Genomic DNA, 25,442 nt, shown 5'->3' on the forward strand with positions numbered 1-25,442 from the left:
GTCATCATATACTACACCTGTCCTTGAATGTGGCTGTTAGTAAATGCAAAGCGAAGACAGAATTGCTACAGGTTACTTTGAGCACCCAACTTTCAGAACATATTTTCATGTACAAAGCTCCCATTTAAGTCAGGTTGTGATCTTTGCTCCAGTGTATAAGAGCTTATATCTTTTGGGAGCTTGGATTGGCAAATAGATGTTCCTAGTCTGTAAATGCCGTAGCAATTTCTGACCAGAATGGAACACCTCCAGTTCTCCAAAATGGCTTTGTATGGTACAAATGAGAATGTGGACACACTAGACATATTTTGCACCGAGGAGGTCCTTCCTGCTTTTGACATCCCATGGTAACAGCAATAGCTTATTTCATTTAATATTCAATTAAAATTCCACCAACTCAGGGGGGCGCTAGAGGGCGCACTGCGGTATGGCTGGCTAGCGAGTCAGCTCCGCCGGGCGGTCGCGCTCTTAACGAAATCCGACCCCCAAAAACCCCGCCGGACTGCACGTAGAACACAGAATCGTGCATCGGAATGTGGGGCTGACGTCTTCAGACCCGGTGCCACGACCCGCTGTGCGGAAAGCAGACGGAACAGCCGAAAAACCGGAGCCCCAGCGGACGCCGCACAAAATGGCCGCCCAGGAGGCTCGAAGACCCGAGGTAACTAATGGCCCCTAGCGCATGTGGACTGCAGCGGACACTCGGCGCGGATTGATGTGCGGCTGCCTGACACCCCCTAAGACTCGGGGAGCCTCCGCTGACCCCCAGAACTCAGCGCCACTTAAAATCGGCGTGTGTTCCACCGAGGGCAAGATGGCGGCGCCCGTGGAACGCACAACACTGGCGGCATCTACGGACAATCCTGCAGGCTGGAGCGCATCGCAAGCTGGTGGGGACACCAGCGCATGAGGCGAGGCGGAGGCGCGTAGATCCTGCACTGGGTCTCCCCGACCAGAACGCGAACACATGTGGAGCGCTCGACAACACGAGAACTCTGAGTGAGTACTGACCACACCACAACGAAGGCTTGCAGGCGCAATACACAGCGTGCAGAGGCACCTAACGTCCAAGCGGGCTAACAGCGCCCACCACAACGACAGCTCGAGGGCGACCACTCACGCAGTGGGGAGTGTTGATGTGGACCCGTACCCTCACAGTGCCACAACTGAGTCCAGCACAGAAAGGCTCCTGCAGCACCCAACGTCCAAGGCCTTGCATAGGGCCTGCATATAAACGAGCGAGCCCGCTGTTGTCCACGCACGGTGCAAGAGGAGGGACTGTAACACCAGTGACCCGTGCCAATTGCACCTCGAGCCCATTATAGGGCAGCGGCCCCAACTCAACTGAGTGACACCAAGCAAAGCGACGTCTCGGAATGGGGAAGCCCGACCGGAACCAATCCAAGCTCCAATTCGAGAAGCGAAACCAAGGCAAAAACAACCCAGCGGAATCGGAGGCGGAAGGGGGCCGGGAAACACCAGAGGGCACGGGCATGGAATCAGTGCTGAGGGCGATACAGCAGAGTTTACAGGAAATGAACGGCAAGCTGGATAATGTGGTGCAGAGGGTCGACAACATGGCGGCGAAAATTGAGCAGCACGAAGGGCGCCACGCGGAAGCAGAACAGCGAATCTCGAAGCTCGAGGACGAACAGAGCACCACAGCCAAGACATGCGAAGCCCTGGTGAAAACAGTGGAGGTCCTGAGAGCGAGGGTGGAGGACCAGGAAGCTAGGTCCAGGCGGAACAACGTTCGAATTTCGGGCCTTCCGGAGTCCACGAACACAGGGAAAATGGAGACATACATAGAAAACCTACTCAAAGAACTGTTCGGAGCAGACCATCTATCTCCAGTGTTCCTAGTGGAGCGAGCGCACCGATCCCTGGCCCCAGTGCCGAAACCCGGAGCCACCCCGCGAATGATCATCGCACGTATGCTGAATTACAGGGACAGGGACACGGTCCTGCGGATGGCGAGAGAGCTGGGGAAAATCACGCATCAGGGGAACACTCTGGAGTTCTACCCGGACCACACCATGGCGGTACAGCTGGCTCGAAAAGAATTTGCCCCCGTCAAGAAAAAGCTGAGAGATCTGGGCATGGAATATGCCATGCTGTATCCGGCGAAACTCAAAGTCCTTACTGGCGGGAAACCTGTCATACTGCCAACGGTACAAGCGGCGCAAGACTTCATCAAGCTACAAGGAAAGCGGAGGAAACAACAAGACCGCAATGAACCGACCAGCGATGTGGAATGAGTGCATTGGAACGTTAGCGGGCTGGCGACAAGTTGGTACGACATAGACGTGAAACGGATTTTTCTATGCACGGACACCTACAGATAACCGCATAGACAGTGCACGCAACGTGGGTGGTAGCAAATGGACCGGAAAAGCACTTACAGACATGCAGTGAGTACTATCTCTGAGTATGGGAAGCCGCGGAGGTGCTGCTCCGGACGAGAGTATAAGCAGTGCGCTTGCGGGCAGGTTGGGCTGGCTACTGGACCGAGTGGCAGGGGATGGGTGGCCATGGCCCTGGCCGGCCTTCTTGCTTGACTAATGGCGGTGAAAGGAACACTGCATACTTTGCTGGGTATCACCTCGAGTTCAAGCTAGGACTAGAGACAAAGGGGATGACAGCGTAACGGAGAACGGATGCTTAAGCGATGCCGGACAGGCCGGCGGGGGAAACGGGGTTGGAGGAAATCGCAAGCAAACTATTCACTAATACAGCGCATATGCGACCGTCCACATCCACTATGTGGATGGAGATGTGTGAACCTGGTGACACCCCCAGGAGGGTGTACCCCGAACTATGTTGGATAACGACATTTCTGTTAAAGTTAATGTTAATACAGGGATGGCTTTGGCAAAGTTTGGGCGCTAAAGTGGGTGGGGGGAAATTGAGACAACTAAGTTCTAATAGACTGAAACCTCTGTGTCTGAGAAGCATGGCGAACTCCTTTGGGGCGCACAGTCCGATGAATACTGTTCCATTTATGTGTATAGCATTGTCAATTTCACATGTTGTAAGGTACGGCGACGCATGCATGCGATTCAGCAGGCACACTGGGTATCCGCTGTGGTTCATACATTTCCTTACGCGTATATATGTCTCGTAGGGGCACGCTTAAACTGGTCACTTGGAATGTGAGGGGGCTGGGCAACCCGAAAAAGATTAGGCGGCTATTTGCGTATTTTGATAGACTGCACATTGATATTGTTTTTTTACAGGAGACGCACCTAGAGCGGGATGGCTCCTCAACACTAGGGGCACGTTGGGCTGAAACAGTGGTTCACTCTAGCTACTCGACATATTCCAGGGGCGTTAGTATATTAGTCAGGAAGGGTACGGGCCTGGAAGTTACGGACATACAGCGAGACACTGCAGGGAGATGCGTAATGCTGGCCGGTAGGCTCAGGCGCCAACAGCTCCTACTGGTGAACACTTATGGCCCTAATGTGGACGACCCAGGGTTTTACAGCAAAGTATGGCACAATATTGCAAGCACGGCAACACCTCAAATACTGTGGGGAGGGGATTTCAATGTCGCACTGCAGGACGCACTAGATAGAGCAGCGCACACATCAGAACAACATGGGAATGCTAGGACAATGGTGAGGGACGCTATGGACGACCTACATTTGGTGGACTTCTGGAGAGTTCGTAACCCCGGGGTGACAGCAGCGACACACGTAAATGCGGCGAACAATAGTTGGTCCAGGATCGACTACTGGCTGGGCTCACAAGATGTACTCTCATGGGTGTCGGATGTTACACACTTACCACGCACACTCTCAGATCACAGTCCGGTGCTGTTAGAAATAGACATCCCTCACTACGACCCACCCCCCTTCACCTGGCGCTTTCAAGCGTCAGCATTGAGAGACCCAGTATATGTCGACACCATACATAATGCAATAAAGGAATACTTTGATCTTAACAGCCCGACGACGGAGGACCCAGGCTTGCTATGGGAGGCCTTCAAGGCTACCATCCGGGGAGTATGCCTCAGTACAGCATCTGGAATCCTCAAAGACATTAGGCAACAAATACGCACACGTGAACGAGCCATACAAACCCTAGAGCAGGCATACACACAAACAGGAGACACTAAACTCTTGGGGGATATCCAAGTGCTACTAACGGAGCACGCCAGCTTTGCGACAGACGAATTGAACTATGTGACTAAACGAGCAACCGCAAGGAGGTATGGCGAAGGGGGTAGACCGGGCAGGGAGCTGGCCGCTAAGATATGCGCAGGCAGAACACCACAAAATGTCACAACCATCACCACCAACACCGGGGAGGTAATCACTGACACTAAAGGTATACTAAGAGAATTTACGAACACATATGGTACACTATATGAAGCACACCCCTCACCGTCACAGACGGACCTATTGAAATATATGGAGGACATAGAGATGGCTTGGCTAGCAGATGGTCATAGAAAGTATCTGGAGCGCCCAATCACAATTGAGGAAGTCACGGACACCATCAGACGATTACCAAATAACAAAGCACCTGGGCCGGATGGATTTGTGGCGGAATTCTATAAGGCATACGCTGACACACTTGCACCGCACTTAGTACGGATGTACGGAACAGCACACGAAGCCCAGACTCTGCCGGCGTCTCTAAGGGAGGCCCTGCTCATCACACTACTAAAGCCTGGCAAGGATGCATATAAGTGTGACTCCTACCGTCCGCTGTCTTTGTTAAACGTAGACACCAAAATCATAGCCAGTCTGCTGGCAGACAGGCTAAAACCTCTCATGCCAATGTTAATCCGACCAGATCAGTCGGGATTTATCCCGGACAGGGCCACCACACACAACACCCGCACGCTGTTCGCGTTAGCACACTATCTGGCACCAGAGACGAAGGCAGTGGCTGTCCTGTTAGACGCGGCTAAAGCGTTCGACACCATCGGCTGGCCGTTTATCCGCGCGGTGCTGGTGCGCATGGGATTCCCATGGATATTTCAGGGATGGATAGCGATGCTCTACACAAACTTGACGGCACGCATCAGAGTAAACAGATATATATCAGAACCCATACCTATCTGCAGAGGCACTAGACAGGGATGCCCGCTTTCTCCAATGCTTTTTGCTTTGGTGCTGGAGCCTCTAGCCTGCAAAATTCGACAGCACTATCATCACTCAGCGATACAAATGCCCTCCCGTCCCATACACATTTCGCTGTACGCGGACGACATGGTGCTGTATGTCAAAAACCCTGAACAACACCTGAATCCTCTCCTGAGGGAATATATCAAGTTTGGTCAACAGGCCGGCTTACAAATTAACTGGGATAAATCCCTGATACTAGCGCTCACAGACAGCACGCAACCGACTCCCCTGGATTATCCGTTAGAGTGGCAGGAGGAACCCACAAAATATCTGGGTATATGGTTCCACAGAGACCCAGAGGTAGTCGTCAGGACAAATTATGGGCGGACAATAGCATCCCTAGAGGATAAAATTAAAAAATGGAACAGACTCCCTCTATCATTGGCTGACAGGGCGGCGATAGTGAAAATGGTACTCTTACCGAAATTTCTCTATCTATTCAACAACATCCCTATAAAACCTCCCGCTGCTGTCTTCCGAAACATCAAGACGCTTGTGCTCAACTTGCTATGGGCGGGCAAACAAGCAAGAATGGACCTGCGTACCATGACCTTACCATACGCTAGGGGAGGGTTCAAAGTGCCAGACTTTTATCTCTATTATTTATGTGCGCAGGCACAATACGCACATTTCTGGTATCATGAAGTGCCCTTTCTGACGCACGTTGCGGTAGAAGAGGGCGACGCCGACCCAATCCCTCTGACTAGTATGCTCACGCACAAACGCACCAAACTACATGAACGTGATATTAACACAGTAGACGCAACTGTAGAAGCATGGAGGCTCCTGGGCAAAGAAGCGAACTGTCTGCCAATATATGCACCTACTCTACCACTGGCGCACCACCCAGCCCTCTCGGTGACACAGGAACAGGTGGGAATGGATCTGTTCAGGCGGGCCGGAATAGACGCATTGGGGGACCTATACAGGGATGGTGAATTTCAAACACTCGATAAACTGCACTACATCACAAACCCTTCTCAGCTGTTTACTTTCAATTTTTTCAGGCTACATAGAGCAATACGTGATCACTACCCGTCATATCCGGAGGAGCCACCTACACTTGCACCTTTACAACTACTCCTGACCACACCCAAGGCATCTCACATGGTATCTAAACTTTATGCAAGTGCGCAAGGGGCAGTGGGACATACCACACTCAAGGCAAGGGACAAGTGGAGCGCGGGGCTCGTGGAGCCTCTGACGGAGGAAGAATGGGACTCCGCATGCATGTTAACGGGCATGCTCACCCCTAACGGGAACTTGAAAATAATTCACTACAAGTATCTGCATCAGGTGTACCACACCCCACACAGACTGCACAAACACGGGTTACGAGAAGACTCCAACTGCTGCAGGTGCAACCAGGCAGGGGCTGACTTCATGCATTTAGCCTGGCACTGTAGAAAGGTAGCGGGTTATTGGGAACAAGTTGTGCAGGTCATGAATGAAATGTTGGGGGTTAACATGTCCTGTGATGTAAAGATCTGCCTGTTGGGTATCACTCCACACCTGAGAGCATTGAAGCGTAAATTCTGTGCGGTCGCACTCCTGTTGGCTAAAAGAAGAGTGTCAATCCACTGGAACAGTAAGAAAGCACCAGAGGTGAAACGCTGGATTGAGGACATGGTGTACTGCCGAGACACGCTTAATACATATGAGGAGGAACTGCCGATCGGCTCTAGGCCCAAAGATTACTGGGGATACCTGCGAGACTACTTACTTCTACATGGCACAGCAAATTCAGTAGCGTAAGCTGTGTGAATGAACACATGTGGATGACAACAAAAGACAAACAGTTATACAGTGCAGGCTCCTAGGGGGGAGGATGCTGTGATGCAGAGGAAGGGTTACAGAGGTGAAACTACAAGTTGGGGACTGTACAGTTAAGTTAAAGTTTTAGTTGACTATACAAAAAAACCGAGAAAAGTAAGATTATTGATGTATAAGGTCGCGACCATAGCACTGCTACGCGACGGATTTCTATCTACTAATGCGCCGCCGGTCCGCTGGATGTCGGCTGATGGGCTGTGTAGTTCAGGAACAGTTGCTCGTAACCATGGTTGCAGGGGGCCGGCCCGATGTGGTTGTAGGCAAGTGCACCATGGATGGTAAACGATTTGTACTCTGTATGTTAAAAAAGTGCAATAAAATTCTTACACCAAAAAAAAATAAAATAAAAAAAAAAAAAAATTCCACCAACTCAAAGCACACAGGCTTCAGAATTTAAAATGGGAAGAATTACATTTGATTGCATTATAATACAGCTTAAATTAAAATAATCTACATTTCAAAGGAAATTAATCAAATATGGGTGGCGTAAGCAACGGAATTAATCTGACAAATCCAATCACAAAGTGTGCCAACTCAACCTCACATTAGGGGAAAGGCCGAATCCCCCCAAAAAGTTTTTTTTTCAATGCACAAAACTAGAAATTGAAAGGAAAAAAACTGTTCAGAAGGTCACAAAGAAGCAACACCACCTCTTATACAGTTAAGCTTACAAATGTTGGATTATTGAGAACACATCTTAAAATGCTAGTACACCCAATGCCTCAATCCCTAAGGAAGCATAGAGCATGGTAAAATTAACTTGGAACCAATGAAATTAGAAGAGACAGCCTTCTGATATCACAAGTCCTACATGATGCAACGGCAGACTATTTTTTTCAAGATTGGATTAATCAATGCAAAACGCCAAACAAAAACAATAGTCGGCCATCTGACTCTTTGGCCAAAACAGCAGATATCACAAGCCTGGTTTCACAATGATCTCTCTGTAGAATGAGAATGCACGTACACAGCCCAGAGTTGAGACTGGGAGGCCTAAACAGCCCTTGGGACGAGGAGTAATTTCTCAAAGCACAAGCACATGGTACCCACCAGTCTGAAAAAGCCTCAGTCATCCACAGAGGATTCCATGAATTATGTATCTATTTTCAATCTGGTGTATTCGGCTAAACTGAAGAAACAAATAGTGAACATGTTTATTGTTGGCCATTCTCTATCAAATAGACGGCTTGCTAGCTGGCCTTTGTTCAGCCAACAGCAAAGTAATAGCCCATCTCTGCGATCCTGGATGATCTAAAGAGGGAGACCGATGAGGGTGGTCTCTGATCACTTATCCTGTTCAGAACAGTCACTCATTCAATGCTGTTGATTTTCTATAACTGTGAAATTAAAGGCAATGCATTAGCATGATTGATCTTATTACTTCAAGGCAGGACCCGAGCTATCTCTTTACCAACCGATAGATCAAAACTGCCCATCTAAATGTGCGGGTGCCACAGATGATTCACTCTTATCCTTGGTTTTTAATATTCCCCTGAAATTGGATGCCTTTGTTACGGTAATGGGAAATTCATGTGTACAATTATGTAGATGACGTTCAACAAAAGCTTAGGATTGCTTCTTCTGCATCAGGAGCTAGTGAAGAGTTCTCAATACACTTACTGGTTTTATTTATCACCAGATGGAAGCAAACTAACCAAGTTGGATCCCAAAGTTAACAACATAGTCAACTACTTATGGAATCGCGAAGAGGCTAGTAAAAAAAGTTGAATATAGGATAAAGAGTTGGACAACAAGTAGCATAGTTGACAAGTGTTTTATTACTGTTTTAAGCAGGTTTTATATTTTTTTATCAATTGAAGATATTTTAGAAAGTGCTTGAATAGCGGAGCTATTATGAGTGGGTACTTCTAATAATCATGGCAGTCCTCTCTAGGACAGACTACACCAATATTGCTTACTTAGGTACTTCAAAGAATGTGACCAGAAACATATGAAGACTACAAAACCGTTCACCCTGTAACCTGATGCATGTGAAATGTTAAAATCCCTTTCGCACTGGCATGCTGGTCACTTCACTAACTGCTTGCAGGTGAATGCTTTAATTTTTAAAAGCTGGGTTGGCCCATTCACTGGCAAAGACTGAAACTTCTTTCCCAAAGATTCATATTTTACAATCTATTTGGGTCCATATGAACAGCAGGAAAACACCCCTCATGGTACATAAATTACTATGTGGACAAAGCATGGTGGTGTGCTTTTCCAAACTGGGTAATCCAAATTCCACAGCACATTAAGTCAGTTGAGGATCACCAAGCATGGAAATGTAACATACAAAGTAAACTCTTCCCAGAAGGAAACCAAATAAGTAGCTGTAAATGTTCTTTAATGTACAATTCTGTATTACGATGGAGCCCCAAACCTAAAAGACTTCTTATGTGGGGAACTTTGTGATTTACATAAAGCCCTTAAAAACAAGAAACAGACACAACCTCAAAGCCAAAGTGCAGCCTAGGTGTATCCATCATACATCAGTAAGAGCAATCCGAATCCAGGTACTCCCTTCCCTAGTACAGCGACAGTCATTGTATGCTAGGCACAGCCTGAAATTCCTTGAAACAGAAGAAATATTTCAAGTACAATTCCACAGGCACCTGGATCATATGCAATTACGACCTCAATGGCCAAACACTGCTATAATTTCTTAGGCACAGCCATATACACCAAGGTACAGCCATCCTACGCCGGCGCTTAGGAATTATATATTTAGGTGCAGTAATATAAGCTCGGCTATATAGTGCGTCAAAAAATGCAGAGGTGCATTTTGTATGACAATCTACTGCTATTTTCCGTCTTTTGAAACATCCTAGGCCCAGCTACTACTGTAGGATACATGAACCATACTTCTAAACAAACATCCTGGCACTGCTTCATGGGACATGCACTGAATGTTATACCAGTTAAAGTGACACTGGGGGAGGAGGCGCGTGACCCATTTGGAGAGTGCAGATGCCAGTCATAGGCTGCCATCTGCCTCCCAATGTTCTACTGTACTGGTGACGCAGAGGAGGTTAGGCCAAAAATGCACCAGATAAAAGATCCCAAGACACAACTAATCTTCTTCCATACAGATTTAGGAGGAACTTGGGTAGGCAGAAACCGATATAAGGAGAGCATTCTCTCTACCCACAGGGACGACCATCCCTTGTATGCTGCTGCCAGGAGAGTGAGGATGCAGCGAAAGGAGTCTTGAATAAAGATACTTTAACTCTGCTCTCCAGTCAGAGACAGAAGTTATGATGGTAACCTACCAGGTTCCCAGTGGAGATGTGTTCCTCCAGAAGCTAATCATTCTGGTATGTGGTGACATTAAGCCGAAGAAAGAACTCCCAAAACGTATCTCTTCCCAACCCGCTCAGCATTCAGGGGCTACTAAATGCCTAGAAGGGAAGAAGGTGATTGTATGCTAAAAGGAGACTATGCAAGGGAGGCATCAATCCTCCCTCGGAGCTCTCCTCGACCATCAAAGTGTTTGCACTACTGCTGAAATGAAGGAAGACCGAGGCGGGTGGTGTAAGGCACAATCATTTCAAGGCTATGTTGTGCATTCTTCCAGATGAAGAGATTGACTGAAGTACCACGGTAACAAGAAAATGCACTGGGCCACCTATTGAACAGGATACAATTGTCTGAACTGCCTAAGTCACCTATGATGAACTGGGCTTCTAGCTCGAATGTGTTAATGCATTAAACCCCATGGTGTTATCATGCAGTAGCACCTTAAAACACTTCCTGCGCAGACTAGCATGTTGCGTGAACAAAAAAGAACTCACGCTGCAGACTAGAGTGCTGTGAAAAGGAAAGAAGAAAAACAAGTTACTTAATAACTAGAGACTTACCAGAAATATGATCTGCTCAAGTATATAAATGCACTATAATACTTTTCATGTGTTTTTTTTTTATTAAAAAAATTTTTTTTTTGATTTAGCATTGTTTTGGACACTAAAATCTTAATGAAAATTAACACCTGCCAAATATAGTGTTTTTAAAGGTTTATTTAGATGACACTGCAAGTAAGCATTTGGTTATGATGCTGAATGTGTAACTTTTGTTGGGCAAAGCTTTCTGGTGCAAGATAATTAGAGAGCACAAACTAGTCCCATCAAAACTTGCTGATTAGCGTGCTGTGGAGGGGGAAGAAACAGGACCTGCTGTGCGGATGCAGGTTATTGGGGGAGGAAAGGAAAAAGGTCTCACCTTGCTGATGAATGCACTGCAGAAAAAAGAAACAAGAAACACAAGCAACAAACTCTAATTTGAATGATGATTTGTGCAAGTACCATACTTAGGTGTTTTTAATCAAAAACGTCATGTGTTTTAGATTTTTCTCAAGTATTTAACATTGCACGCTCAACTATAAATCAACACCTAACAAAGGTCATTTTGCTAATCATACCTCCAATAGGCCTGGTCATCTTGCAGAACGTGTTGCTCTTAGAGGCTTAAGCTGTACATTCAAGACCAAATTTGCATTCAACAAATAGTCCCTGCCAGATGCCGGAAACAGTGCACCTCAAGCATTACAGAAGGAGCAATCACTAGGATGTGGAACAATAAACCTAACAGCCAAAATAGCATGACTGTAAGAGGCAAATACTACTGGACGGAGATCAAACATGTGAGTGACATTCTCACAGCAAGTTGCTGAAGCGGCTGAACCAAAGCCTACCCCGTGTAGAGGTCAAGAAGACAGCCAAAGGTGCCAACACTAGAGAGAGAGAGGACCTGTATTGGAAGAATAAGCCCAACTAAATATGCTGGGTGCAGTTGTGGAGTCAACCACTGTAGAAACTTGCCCCAAGTACACAAGCTCCATTAAAAGTAAGAGCCTTCAAACATGAAACGATCTTTGATTGTTATTCCTGTTTGGCATATATGTCTTTCCATTTGTCTCTCCGTAGGGAAGAAAGACTATTGACTTTTAAAAACCGATGACTGTAATTTGGTAAATTATAAAGTAAACACGAATATATATGGGCAGGTTCATGCTCAGTAAATTACACCATGAATAATATTTTTGTGCGATTTTTATACTTATATACGAGATAATAATTTACTTAATTCTGAACTTCTTTGGGGCAGACAAGTTTGGTATATCTTGTGTATTTATCTATGCATCTTCCCTGTTGCTTTGGCCCGTGTTGTGCGGTGTGGAATGTTGGAGTGGTGATGATCCAATGGAATGTTTGGGTGCCTGTGAGAGGAGGAGTGGCAGGTGGAGTATGGGCTGAGCAACAGGGAGGCTGCTCCAGATGGGGCTGTTCTAGGGAACCAAACGATAGAAGTACTGATCTGACACTAAAGCAAACACATCTTCTAAAACTACACCTTGGCTACCAGACCTTGATTTCAACAAAGTTCTATCGGATTGCTTAGAGTTTACAATCCATCACATTCCCACCTTTAGAAACACTGATTTTCAGAGAGAGTTTTACTCTAAATTAATGTAAACACTGCGTTAGTTATTAAATAAAAGAAACAATCGGGCACTTGCAGGTCCGATTTGGTTTGTTAGTGTTGTTCTGTTCTTGATGTCCTAATACTAGGGTAATGAAATGCAGTATCTAAGTATATTTTATATATGGGATTATGTGTGCTGGAGTTAGAAGCTATCCCTCTTTCCATAGAAAGTGTCGTGGTCATGCAATGTCCACTAAAATCTTAGTCTGCTCAGAGTTTGACGTCAACCAACCCTCTTCGATCAAACTACAATTTTACTTGAGAAGGCTTGCTAGATAAACAAGCACGCAGGAGAAGAGAACTCACAGGAACTATGGCTGGTTTCAAAGTTAACTTAAATAGAACGTCATGTGAAACGTTATAAACTGACAAACAGAAATAACTCACTTGCAGACCTATTCGAAGAAACTGGTGAAAAAAGCACAAATCTACTCAACCCCTCTGCCCTGATATCAGATCTTAAACCTTACAAATTCAGTAAAAAATGAATATTGTTTTTTGCTTAAAACTAACATTTTCACGCTTTTTTGGGCACGCGCTGCAACCTGTATCAAAAAATAAATATACAAAGAACGTTCCTCTGTGTGTAAATATAACAATGCAAAGGCGCTGCTGGAAACGGTAAGCTCTGGAAGAGGTGGACGCCATTTTAAGTGCTAAACTAGGACCACTAGAGCTAGGCTGCAGAGACTCACGGTTTTAATGTACACATTACCGCATGCAATCACAACAGATTTAGCAGGAAATTACTTATAACTGAAAGGAAATAAAAAGGCTCACCTAATTTATTTTCCTGGCGCACACATCCACAGGCATTTCATCACCCAGTACAGCGGTCCTAAACGAAAGAGAAGAAAGACAATGAGGAAGGCGTTTGGAAAGTAATTATATGACATTCAACTCAAATCCAGTAGTCTAATGGCCTGATGAGTTTAAACGTAGGGGGGCGGGCCGTCACGCTACTGTTACGCTACCTTACCGCCAAACCTTACCACCAGCCAGATTAGTTACCTCGTGGTCGGGCGGGCTGTACTTTGGTGTTGCCTCTGCGGTACCTATTAAAAAGGCACCACAATAGGAGCACCAAAGCCTGTTGCTGCACGGCGTGGGCTCTGCAGTCGATGTTGTGCAGGACAGGGGGTTTTTGAGGGTTAGGTGGAAAAAAGAGGACGTTCTCAGATCTAACTCCAACACCCACTTTTTTTGTTTATTTCTCCCTCTGCTGTGTTGCTCTTTTCCCCACAAATTCTTTATATTTTTAAGGTTTTATAAGTCTGCCCATTACACACCCACATTCCTCCTCTAAACTTTTCCCTACTTTGGATCATCAAGTATTTTTTTGCTCCACTATAAAGACTGTATTCTCCAACTAGGATTTACTATGGGCTCCACCAAGTGTTTTCTTAAAATATATATATTTTTTAAATCGGTAACGTCAGTCAATTAATATTAATTATTTTTTGTCATTTTGTACCCAACTCTTTAAATTAATTTAATTTTCTACTAAAAAGGCTTTATATTATTTCACTTCTTAGAAATGGGTTCAAATTACTTTGTTTTTCCATAAATTCACATACTGCATGCCAAATACCGGCAACTTGAACCCTATGTGTAAATCATGGCATACTAAAAGAGTGCAATTTTTGATGAATGCATGACCTACAGTGATCATAAACTTGCTATGAATTCGAGGCTTGTTATGCTCAACTTTCACAGTTATGATCTCACATCTCATCTCCATTTTATTATTCTTCCATAGAGACTTCAATAACTCAAATTCCTTCTTGAAGTGCCATGAAAGCAGAAGCAGTTAAAAAAAACTTTAACAAACAAACTATGTCTAATAAGGATTATTTAACTCATGCTTTGGGTCTTATGAGCTTTTCAAACCCCACAGCTAATTGGTTAATCATCTTTTGTGCTAATATAAGGGCAGTACGAAAGCTTTGCAAAGACCAATTTTGGCAGAATGCACCTGCTCAAAAGAGGTTCACCCACAATTTACCAATGTAAATAAGCATAAAAAATAGAAAGTAACACGTCAAAAAAATGAAAATGGACAAAATACAAAGACTTCAATGGCTGGGAAGGTTCACACTTTGAGGAGTCAAAACCTTTTTGACCACTTCATTGATATCATTATGATGATGTGCGTGCCTACGCACATGTTAACAGTTAACGTGCAACAGTTAATTCAGCAGCCATGGACAAAAGGTTCAGCAAACATCTAAATAGTGATCGTATTATAAAACTAACAAATTGAAATAATGAAGGGCGAATTTGTGGTTACTACGAAGATACACAAACTAGATATTTTAGATGTGTTGATAACGGAAAAGCTATACATTTTTAAAGGTTATAGAAAATGTACAAGATTGTAAATGTATGATGTGTGAATCTTTTAAAAGGTTCGATGATGTGAAATTTTTCAGAGTAGAAACTAAACTTTCCCACTGTTTTCTAAAATATTAATACAAGAGGCTGTAGTGTTTACATATTAATGTAAGAGGCTGTTTTTCTAAGAGGTGGTATTAGTGAGTGTTAGCCCCGGCAGTAATTGCTGCAGTGCGGCATTCTGGCTAAAGGGATACTTTGGATTTTCTTTTGCGTAAGACCAGGTAGACTATGTGAGGCTTCGCAAATAAGCCTATGCATATCCCACAAGCAAACCAGCTCAATATCATTAATTATGGAGGTTAAGGAAGGTAAGGCAGTGACTATCCTGGTCTTCTGACTCAAAATATGTATACATCTGACAAGGAACAATGATTATTTTTGATATAATCAGGTACATTTTGCTGCTAAAGCTTAAACTTTTTGTATACCAGAGGAATCCAATAGTCAGGCTTACTCCTTATCCTTGAAGTTACAAAGACTACTCATTAATATAAAAAAGTAATTGTATGCATTCCCTATTAACCGGATTGAATCCAATGTGTCTTGGGCAGTAGGGCGGAGACACATGCTTAAGTCAATTCACCTCAAGTATTATTTTATATTATCCCAAAAAGTATTAAATAAGCAACTGGAATTATGCAATTATGTGGAGGCAGCATTGTTTGCATAATTGTGGATTCACCACAGTTGCAACATTAGCTACCTTATGCTGGAAAAACTGCAGACTAAAAAAATTATTTCCAGCTCAAACGGGTCAGTTAACAAGGCATTGTGACCTCATTCCCTGTAGTCTGAGCTAGTGTCTGGAATGCTGAGAGTGAATAATGTTTAAGAGTGGAGGTTAGGAGATCGGTACGGTTGGAGGGACAATGGAGGCCTGACTGGACTACCAGCTGTTGATCAAATCTAAAGGCCTAACTTGAAATAAAGAATTTACCACCCTAACCTAATGGCTCCAAACTCTTGTTTGAAGACTCAGCAATAACTACTACAGTTACTAAAAAAAAAGCATCACTCATGGCGCTAGGCAGAGGCAGACACTTTGCAAAGGTAACTGCTCAACTTTTATTTGCCAATTACTAAATTCAAGTGTGTATGACGAATCTCAGAGAGATACCAAAGAGGTGTTAATGGAGCAAAAATTAGATTAAAATGTTGTTCCGTGCAATAATATGTTTTAAATTGAAAAAAATATTTTAGCAACACTGCAATAGAATGCGCTGGATTATGCCGCATAATTGGCCTTTTCTAGAAAGATAATTTATGCATAATTTTGCCCTCCGTTATGGCATAGTTCCAGAGGCCCTGGTTATCTTGCATTTACTTTTTGACCCATTTTAAGGGGTGACAGCCAGAAACATTAAGACAATATCGTCATTTTTAAAAGAACAGTGACCATGAAGGCCTCCTACAGTGTCTCTCGGGCGTGAAAGGTTAGTGAAATGTTCAGATTCAGACCTTTGCCGGATAACATTGCAGTATAGGTTTTCGTACAGAAGGACACGTTTACTAGACTTCTAAAAAAAAATAAAAGACAATTCATTGAACAAAATTAAAATATATAAACATGATAAGCTATTTTTATAATCATGCCCTCTTTTGTACGCCTGCCTGGGTTCGATGTTCTAAGTATGCACTTCTTTACACAGGCTCTGGCATGCTCGCTATATTAAGTAACTGATTTTATAGCATTTGGCAAACACCTAGGTTTCAAGTGACATTTACCAGTGACTCCTTTTAGCTGCAGGCAACTAGCTTTTTATATGATGCACACATTCATCCTTTTGTGTCTTATGGAACCTGTGGAAATATCCCCCAGGCGTGGTTGGTAAAATTAACAATGAGAAAAAAGACAGCATAATTACTGTGGAGCCATCCTCTTCAGTTAAGCTACTGTGTAACGTATTTTCAATGAAGAGCGCACGCGGCCGCAGCAAAGCAAGTTGACGTGTAATTTTTCTGTCTTTCAATATATGTTCAAACCCCACCCAATGCTCTAAGCCTATCCATTGCTCTAGTATCAACTTACCTCGCAGAGAACGTCCTTGAAGTTTACTGACCGTTTGCAAAACTGAAACGTGTCATCTGTCTTGTAGTCTTTCTTCCATCTTTGCTGTTACAACATACATGATGTCTGTAATTGTTATTATAGTAACCCTTACAACTAATTATTGTTTTGCACCATGAATAAAAGTGTCGCTTTAAAAAGAAAGTGATGGGAACTCTGCTGAGCATGTTGAGAATTACCCTAAACTAATTTCAGCCTGCAGCACTTGGACCCGCAAGGTGCACAGCATGACTGAATTTGGTTAAGTGCGGGAAGACATGCAGAGAGACCTCTATAACATTTCAGCTTTTCATCACTGACCCTACTCAGAGGCTCGTGCAGGACGTTTTAGGAAAAGCCATATCTCCCTTGGCTGATGCAAATAATTCTAAAACGTTGGATGAGTCCTTTAAAATATAATGCTGGAAGCTCAGGCCAGCAGATTGCCCACGGCTGGTGCACCTCAAGAGCAGAGGACAAACACAATCTGAGGAAAAGATTGAAAAGAGCAGAGATGTACTGAGGGAAGCCCCAATTGCAATATAACACCATGGTGTAAAGTAAACGCATACCGCAAGGGTGCCACATGAACCTCTAGGCACCAGCCCTGATATGCAGTATTCAGATAGGAGACAATCTTGAATCTGGTGGATATGGCAGAGCACATGGCATCTGAAGGCTGCAACAACATATTTCAAGAGTCTCCCTCAAACCCCAATAAGATTACTGGTGTTTCCACACAACCGAGCTCCAAGGGCCAGAAGGGCACTACACAACTTGCAACAAGGGCAAAAAGAAAGGGCAAGCTATAAAACTCAGACTTGTTCAAACATAGGAGGGATGTAGACTCCACCTTGAAGAGATCAAGCTGTCCAACAAATGACCTTACGATAGTACACTATAAGACGGAACTTTGACCATCAACAAACTCAGCCTGAAAATGCAATTAACTAGCTACTCAGTCATCTAACAGCACCTTCTCCCATCAGCTAATCACCCATGTCTACATTTGCTAGGCAATGAGCACTCAATCTAACTTAAAAAATACAGAAGAAATTTGACACTGACCTCCAGTCTCACTGAGTCAAATAGATTCCAATTCCTTCAAACTGACATATTGACCCTTATGATCACACAATTTCACAAACCAGAATAAGGCTGCGGGCTCCAGCGGAAATGTGGGTAAAGTAATAGCTCGGACTACTGAAAGGTAATGGAAAGCCTTACCAATTATAGATTGCGGGCTACACAATTGCTGATAACCAGTTACAACAATACCATGCATGTGTCATTGGTATCCCCCTCGGAAGTTCACAAAATTGCCAGAATAAAATAAAACATTAACCACCACTGAGGGTGTAATGAAAGGTACAGAAACTCTCCAAAGAACAAAGGAAAAGAAATCCAATTGAATCGGTAGGAGATCCTTTAATATGCAGCCAGCAAACCTCGGCGTACAGATTGAATGCCGTTTAACCACACGGCAACACTATTTAAACAAGGCATTACATTTCAAACTACAACACAGACACGCGATTCAAACCCGCATGCACGCCACAACATTCAAACCACAACATACAGAGACGCGTCACAAATCTACATACACACCGCACGCGAACACAACACGCGACATACACACATTCAAACCAATACACAGTATTTATTGTTTGTGAATGACGCGCGTGCGTTGACGCGCGTCATTTCAAACAATAACAAAACCTTACACTACACACCTCCCTCTTTTTTTTTAAAGAAAGAACAAAGTCATTGAACCTTGATGGAATTCTGCGATACCTTGAACTTCTTAGTAACTCTTGCGAATTGGGAACATAATTGGTGGAAACAGCAGGTGGTTCAGATGACTTTGAATCATTTGCATCAACATCCAAAAATACATTGAATGAGTCGTCATCATCCGAAACCACATTAAATGAGTCATCTTCAGGAGATTCCTTGCTGATATTATATTTTGAAACTCGGCTAAAATGCCAAACACTTCCATCAAATACCCTTACAGCATTCTTGAATACTTCAACAACTTTGACAGGATCAGACCACTTCGCTAGTCCTTTATGTACATAACTGCCTTTTTTTAATCTCACTAAATCACCCACACGAACAGGCACACAACTCCTTGTTTCCACTTTTGACAGATCCTTCTTAATTTTTTCTTTATAAACATCAACTTTCCTGCGAATTTCTTCAAAATCAATCTCTGCAAAATCAATACGATTACTATCCTTGTTTTTTAACCACTAAGGAACCAAATTAGTACTGGGTTTACGCCCTCTCAACATCTCAAAAGGAGATAGCAAAGTAATGGCATTGGGGGTAGTCCTATATAATAACAGCATGGATTGTAATGCTTTGTCCCAGCACAACCCACCTTTGACAGCTAATTGGATAGCCTCCTTGACCACTCTATTGAATCTCTCTATTTGACCATTGGCTTCAGGATGGAATACTGCTATTCTTCTGTGAAAAATACCACATCTACTAAAATACTTTTCCATTTGCTTACTGACAAACTGTGGACCATTATCTGTTACTACTTTTTGAGGAATACCCTCTCTGCAGAAAACTTCATCCATAAACTGTATGATAACATCACTAGTAACTTCCTTGACTGTCTTTATCTCTGGCCACTTTGAGAAATAATCTATAAGTACTATACCAAAAGAATGTTGTTGTGGTAAAACACTAAATGGTCCAATAATATCAATGCCAATCTTATTCCAAGGTGATGCAGGTAATCCAACAGGTTGTGGTACACTGGGTAAGACCTTAGCAGTTTTATCACTCCTAGCACACAATTCACACAGTTTTACCTGTTGCTCAACAAAATAATCAATACCCGGCCACCAGAAATTATTCTTTAGACGTCTTCTAGTGACTGATATTCCAAAATGCCCCACATGAGCTAAATCTAGAAACCTTTTCCTAAGACCAAAAGGTGGAATAAATTTATGATTTCTTAATAAGATGCCATTTTCTATTGCCAGCTCATCCTTAATCTTGTGATAACTCATTAAACCTCCTGTAAAGTTCCTTCCTTCAGGCCAACCTTTCAACACATATTCCTTAACTTCTTTGAGTTCTAAATCCTTGTTCATTTCTTCATTCCATGTCTCTTCTTCTACTATCGAATTTTCTCCAAACACTAAATTAACATCATTATAAACATGTGCCACTTCGCATTCATCTTTGTCAACCACATCTGAGTCTCTGCATGCCAATGGAAGTCTTGACATGCAATCAGCATGAACATTTGATTTCCCAGGAATGTATTCCAAAGAATACTGAAAGTTTTGTAACCTAGATGAAAGTCTAGCTAACCTAGAAGAAAGTGTACGTCCTCCACCTGGTGATAATATATGTACTAAAGGCTTGTGATCAGTTTTGATAGTGAATTTCGTTCCCCACAAAAAAGGTCGAAAATGTTCCGCGCCCCAAACACATGCCAAAAGTTCCCTTTCAATCACTGAATAATGACATTCAGACTCTCTCAACGTTCTTGAGGCATATGATACAATCCATTCTTTACCCCATTCCTCTTGAATCAGCAGAGCACCCAACCCACAATTACTTGCATCTACTGTCACAATGCATTTCTTGCCAATCACAAATGGTTTAAGACAGGGTGCCTTAATATTCATTGACTTTACAGCATTGAAGGTTTCAGTCATAGTTTCTGTCCATTCAAATTTTGCATTCTTCTTCAAGAGCATCCTGAAAGGTTCGATTACACTTGCATAGTTCTGGATAAATTATGCATAGAATTCAACAAGACCTAAGAAGGCAACTAATTGTTCTTTGTTTTGAGGGACAGGAGCTTTGCTAATGTTTTCCAAATGTGAATATTTAGGTTTAATGCCATTAGCACTAATACAATGTCCAAGATATTCTACTTCTTCTCTCCTGAATCTGCACTTGGACGCACGTAGAGTTAAACCCTTCTCAGATAAGGCGTTCAAAACTTTAAATAGATTCTTGTCATGTTCAATCATGTCTTTCCCAAACACTAAAATGTCATCTTGGAATGCAATTGCCCCAATTAATCCACTTAGTGTCTCTTTCATCAGCCTCTGAAAAACTGCAGCTGCACTTGCTAATCCAAAAGGCATCCTGCAAAACCTATATAGCCCTTCAGGTGTAATAAAAGCAGTTAAGTCTTTTGAATCTTCATGCAGGACCACTTGGTGATACGCACTTGCTAGATCTAGGCATGAGAATATCTTACCATTATCTAAAGTGGAAACCATTTCGTGTAGATTTGGCAAAGGATGTGAGTCCACACAAATTGCATTGTTTAAACTGCGTAAATCTATGCATACACGAAGATCTCCCCCAGATTTGATCGAAATGACAATGGGAGAAACCCATGGAGATGATTCAATGGGTTCTATTATTTTCTTTTGACACATGTCATTTAGAATTTCTTTTAATTTTTCCCTATAAGAAAGAGGCACATTCCTTACTTTATGACGGACAGGCAAAGCATTCGCATGTACTTTTATCCGATGTTCAAATCCTTTATATTTGCCTAGAACATCACAGAATAATTTTGGAAATTTCTCTTTAATTTCAGAAATCAAGTCTTCTCCAGTTTTACTTTGTGCAGATTTGCCTGGTTCAGAATCAATAGAATATACAGGAGGATCAGCATTAGGATCAAGTTTCATTCCCAATTGTTCTGCATGTGGCCAACCTAATAATGAATCACCGGATTCTGTAATATACACCTTCCCGTGTGTAGAGTGATTCTTAAATTTGAGTTCAGCAATGAAATAACCAATGAGTTGCAATTTATGGCCTGTATATCCACTTGGCGTGATATCTGGTAGTATCAAATTAACATTAGGCCAATTAGATTTAAATAAAATGTCAGGTAGAATTGTGTATCATGAGCAAGAGTCAACAAATACTTTGGTAGAAACTCCATTAACAGTGATATTACATGAAGGAAATTTCCTTACTTTTGGTTCCTTAGTTATGCACATTATGGTATTCACATCAAATTCACAATCACTTGAACCTTCATGTTCTTGATCTTGAACTAAACTGACTCTCCTTGGTGCTGATCTGCAAACTTTTGAAAAATGTCATTTTTTTTCACATCTTGAACATACTTTGTCCAATGCTGGATACACTTTTGAATTCCCTAGGTGATAACTACTACCACATCTAAAACAGTACATATGGAAAGGGGCGACCACTCGGTCCCCCCGAACGTATGGTTGGGTGCCCCGATCCCCCCGGGAAACCATTTTGGGCGGGAGGCGTGGCTCGGCTGGTATGCCCAAAGTGGCGTAGCCGGGGCGCGCCTTTTCCCGCCCAAGAGGGGTTGTCCTAGACACCTACACCGTTGGACACGCCCCGTAGGCGGTTGGAGGAGGGTCCACGCCCTCCCGAGGAAAAATAAAAGGAGCAACAATCCAAGGAAGCATCCTCTTGTTCCTGTGCTTGGAAGCTGCACCTCCTCGTTGCACGTGAGCCCGAGACGGAACAAGGAGCCAATTTTGAGAACTTGTAATTTTTTGTGTTTCTCCTTTCAGTGATCCCGAAGCTTTGGATCCAGGACCTCGAGTCGAATATCCGTGACGATGCCTGGCAAGAAAGTCGGAAAGAAGGTTGGGACCGAACAAATGCTTCGCATGCTGGTGAAGGACATGGCGAACATGAAGAAGCAGATGGCGGCAATGAATGGTACGGGTAGACCGAAGAAAGTCATTGGACCAGCATTGCCGGGAGTAGTCCCTGCCGGGAGAGGTAAAAGGGCCAGGAATAGGGCGGCAGGAGGGGAGGCCCCGGTCCCCGAGTCACCTCCGGCGAGCCCGGTCAGTCCGGTAGAGGCCCCAGTTCCGATCCCGAACGCGGGACAGCCGATCCCTGTCGTAGTTACACCTGTTAACGAGGGGGATATGCCCCCCGAGCTGGCCGCACAGTTGGCGGCATGGTTAGGCAGGAACAACGAGGGTGCGGAGGCACCGGGAGACGCGGCCGAGGAGGCCAAGTTAATAATAAAGCAGTTGCGGCTATCGAGAGATGCTGCGAAGGCACCTTGTCCTCTCGTTTCCCCGCAGGTTCCCTCGGAACAACCGGCGTCGAGCGTGGGAACAGCATCGACAACGGACCCGGCTACTGGTTCGGGTAAGCAGCCGTTGCCAATGGCGGGGGAGGGATCGTTACCCTCAAGGAGGGAAAAGGTGGTCCAACATATTCCTATGGATGTGAAAGAAAGGATTTGGTCTGATAAATATGTGAACATGTTTTCTCTGTTGACCGATCACTATGAGATAGAGCACGTTAAACAGCAGAAGGAGTTGTTGCATCCTAGTGTATGGCGTGCAAAAATGGCGGGTTTCAGAGTGGATGAAACGATCGCTAATTGGGCCAGGGCGTTTGGAATGTTCACGGCAATCATGGCGGAACGTAGGCCTGAAGTATTGACCGAATTAGCTTGTTACCAGACACGTATTATGGAATTTTATGAATCATATGAAGGCAATCAATGGATGGGTTATGATAACAAATTTCGTAAGGCCAAGGAGCACGATTCATCCCTGACGTGGGATTGTTTCGACTCCATTTCCTGGCAGAAACAGGTTATGCCGAACACGGCAAAGTCGTCATCTTTTGGCGGGAATGGGGCGGAGCCCTCCCGCCATTATTCGGCGGCGCCCTTTCGGGCGGGCACCAGCAATGATCAACACACAAAGAGTAATGGGAACTCGGGGAGAAAAGGGGTCTGTTGGAGTTTTAACAGAGGCAAGTGCACTAGGCCACAAGGGGCATGCAAGTTCAGGCATGAGTGTGCAGGGTGCGGACAGGCCTCACACCCCGAGAGTTCATGCAGAGCCAAGAATGGTGATACAGGAGGTAGGGGAGGAGCCAAACAGGTCTAATATCGACCGAGGGGCACCGTTACCTACTCCCGTTGACATCATGGCAATGATCCCTTGGTTGAATGAATACCCTGATCATGTTTCCGCCGGGGTGTTGAGAAACGATTTTTCATATGGTTTCCACATCCCGGCGGGGGATTTTCGGGGGGAAGCACAGTGTAAAAACCAACTATCGGTTCAACAAAATACGGCGGTGGTACAGGCAAAGATTGGAAAGGAGGTGGCCGGAGGTCGGGTTGCGGGACCATATGTAAACCCGCCTGTTGTTAACTTTGTTTGTTCACCATTGGGAGTTGTCCCCAAGAAGGACCCAGGTGAGTTTAGGTTAATCCATAATTTGTCCGCTCCTAGGGGTCTTTCGGTGAACGATGCGATTGACCCGGGAGTTTGTTCGGTGCGATATGCATCCTTTGATGAGGCCGTCGCCATGTTGAATCACCTGGGGCCCGGAGCGCTGATGGCTAAATCAGATATCGAGTCAGCGTTCCGGTTGCTCCCGGTACACCCACAGGATCAGCGTCTCTTAGGTTTTGTGTTTCAAGGACGCTACTACATGGATAAATGTATGCCGATGGGTTGCTCCATCTCTTGTGCGTATTTTGAGAAGTTCAGTACTTTTTTGCAATGGGCGTTCACCAGAGCCACGGGCTTTACGCAGGTTATGCATTACCTTGATGATTTTCTGTTTCTGGGGGCAGCCGGTGACACGGAATGTGCACAGGCTTTGAGGGAATTCTGTAATCTCATGAAACGATTTGGTGTGCCACTGGCACCAGGCAAAACAGTGGGACCATCTACTTCACTCGAGTTTCTGGGAATTGAGCTTGATTCTGTAGAGGGGTGCTTCCGTTTGCCCAAAGAGAAGGTAATGAAATTTAAGGCCTCGCTTGAGATGTGCCTCGGCGAGAGAAAAGTAACTCTCCATCAGTTGCAACAAGCTGTGGGGCAGCTTAACTTTGCCCTCAGAGTAATACCGATGGCTCGCCCCTTTTCCCGCTCTATCGCACAAGCCATGGTTGGCCTCAAGGAGGGGCACCACCGCACAAGACTGTCAGCAGAGGTTCGCCAGAATATGCGCATATGGCTGGCATTTCTGGCGGATTTCAACGGTCGCGTCGTGTGGAACAAACCGCCAGCTTCCTCCGAGGAGCTGGGGTTGTGGACCGACTCGGCGGGGAGTGTGGGTTTTGGCGCCATATTTGGTAATCAATGGTCGGCACGAACATGGCTGGCGTGGTGGCACGATGGTGGGCTCACAGGTAACATTGGGTTTCTTGAGCTGTTCCCCATTCTGGTGGCCTTGAAAACATGGCCAGAGGGGTTTCGTGATCGCTCTGTGGTGTTCTGGTCTGATAATATGACCGTTGTTGAATGTATCAATAATCAGGCAGCACGCTGCAAATGGATTTTGAGATTGCTGAAAGAAATTGTCCTGCTATGTATGAGACTAAACGCCCACTTTAGGGCAAGACACGTGCCGGGGGTACTGAACCAGGCAGCTGATGGACTCTCTCGTTCCCATATGCAGGCCTTCCGGGGTTTTCTGCCCTCAGCGGACTTGGTGGCGGCACCATTTCCCGAAGCTCTCTGGTCTCTCGGTGCCCCGGATTACAAAACCTTGTGGGAGAGAGTCTAGCACCCAGG

The 25,442-nt window shown here is 44.5% G+C and overlaps 1 protein-coding gene across 2 annotated transcripts in view; it reads right to left on the bottom strand.

Annotated features, from left to right (window-relative positions):
* Positions 1 to 25,442, bottom strand: part of LOC147665693 (cAMP-dependent protein kinase inhibitor gamma-like) — a 136,833-nt gene that overhangs the window by 87,742 nt on the left and 23,649 nt on the right. Inside the window, exon 2 of one of the 2 annotated variants that reach the window (XM_086949591.1) lies at positions 13,230 to 13,287. The exons of the other annotated variant lie outside the window; for it this stretch is intronic. The gene's annotated coding sequence lies outside the window, so the exon portion shown is untranslated. The remainder of the gene's footprint in view (positions 1 to 13,229; positions 13,288 to 25,442) is intronic. 2 annotated transcript variants of the gene reach the window in all.

The sequence above is a fragment of the Lissotriton vulgaris genome, unplaced genomic scaffold (assembly GCF_964263255.1).
Source record: "Lissotriton vulgaris unplaced genomic scaffold, aLisVul1.2 SCAFFOLD_260, whole genome shotgun sequence".
In the NCBI taxonomy this organism is placed as follows: Eukaryota; Metazoa; Chordata; class Amphibia; order Caudata; family Salamandridae; genus Lissotriton; species Lissotriton vulgaris.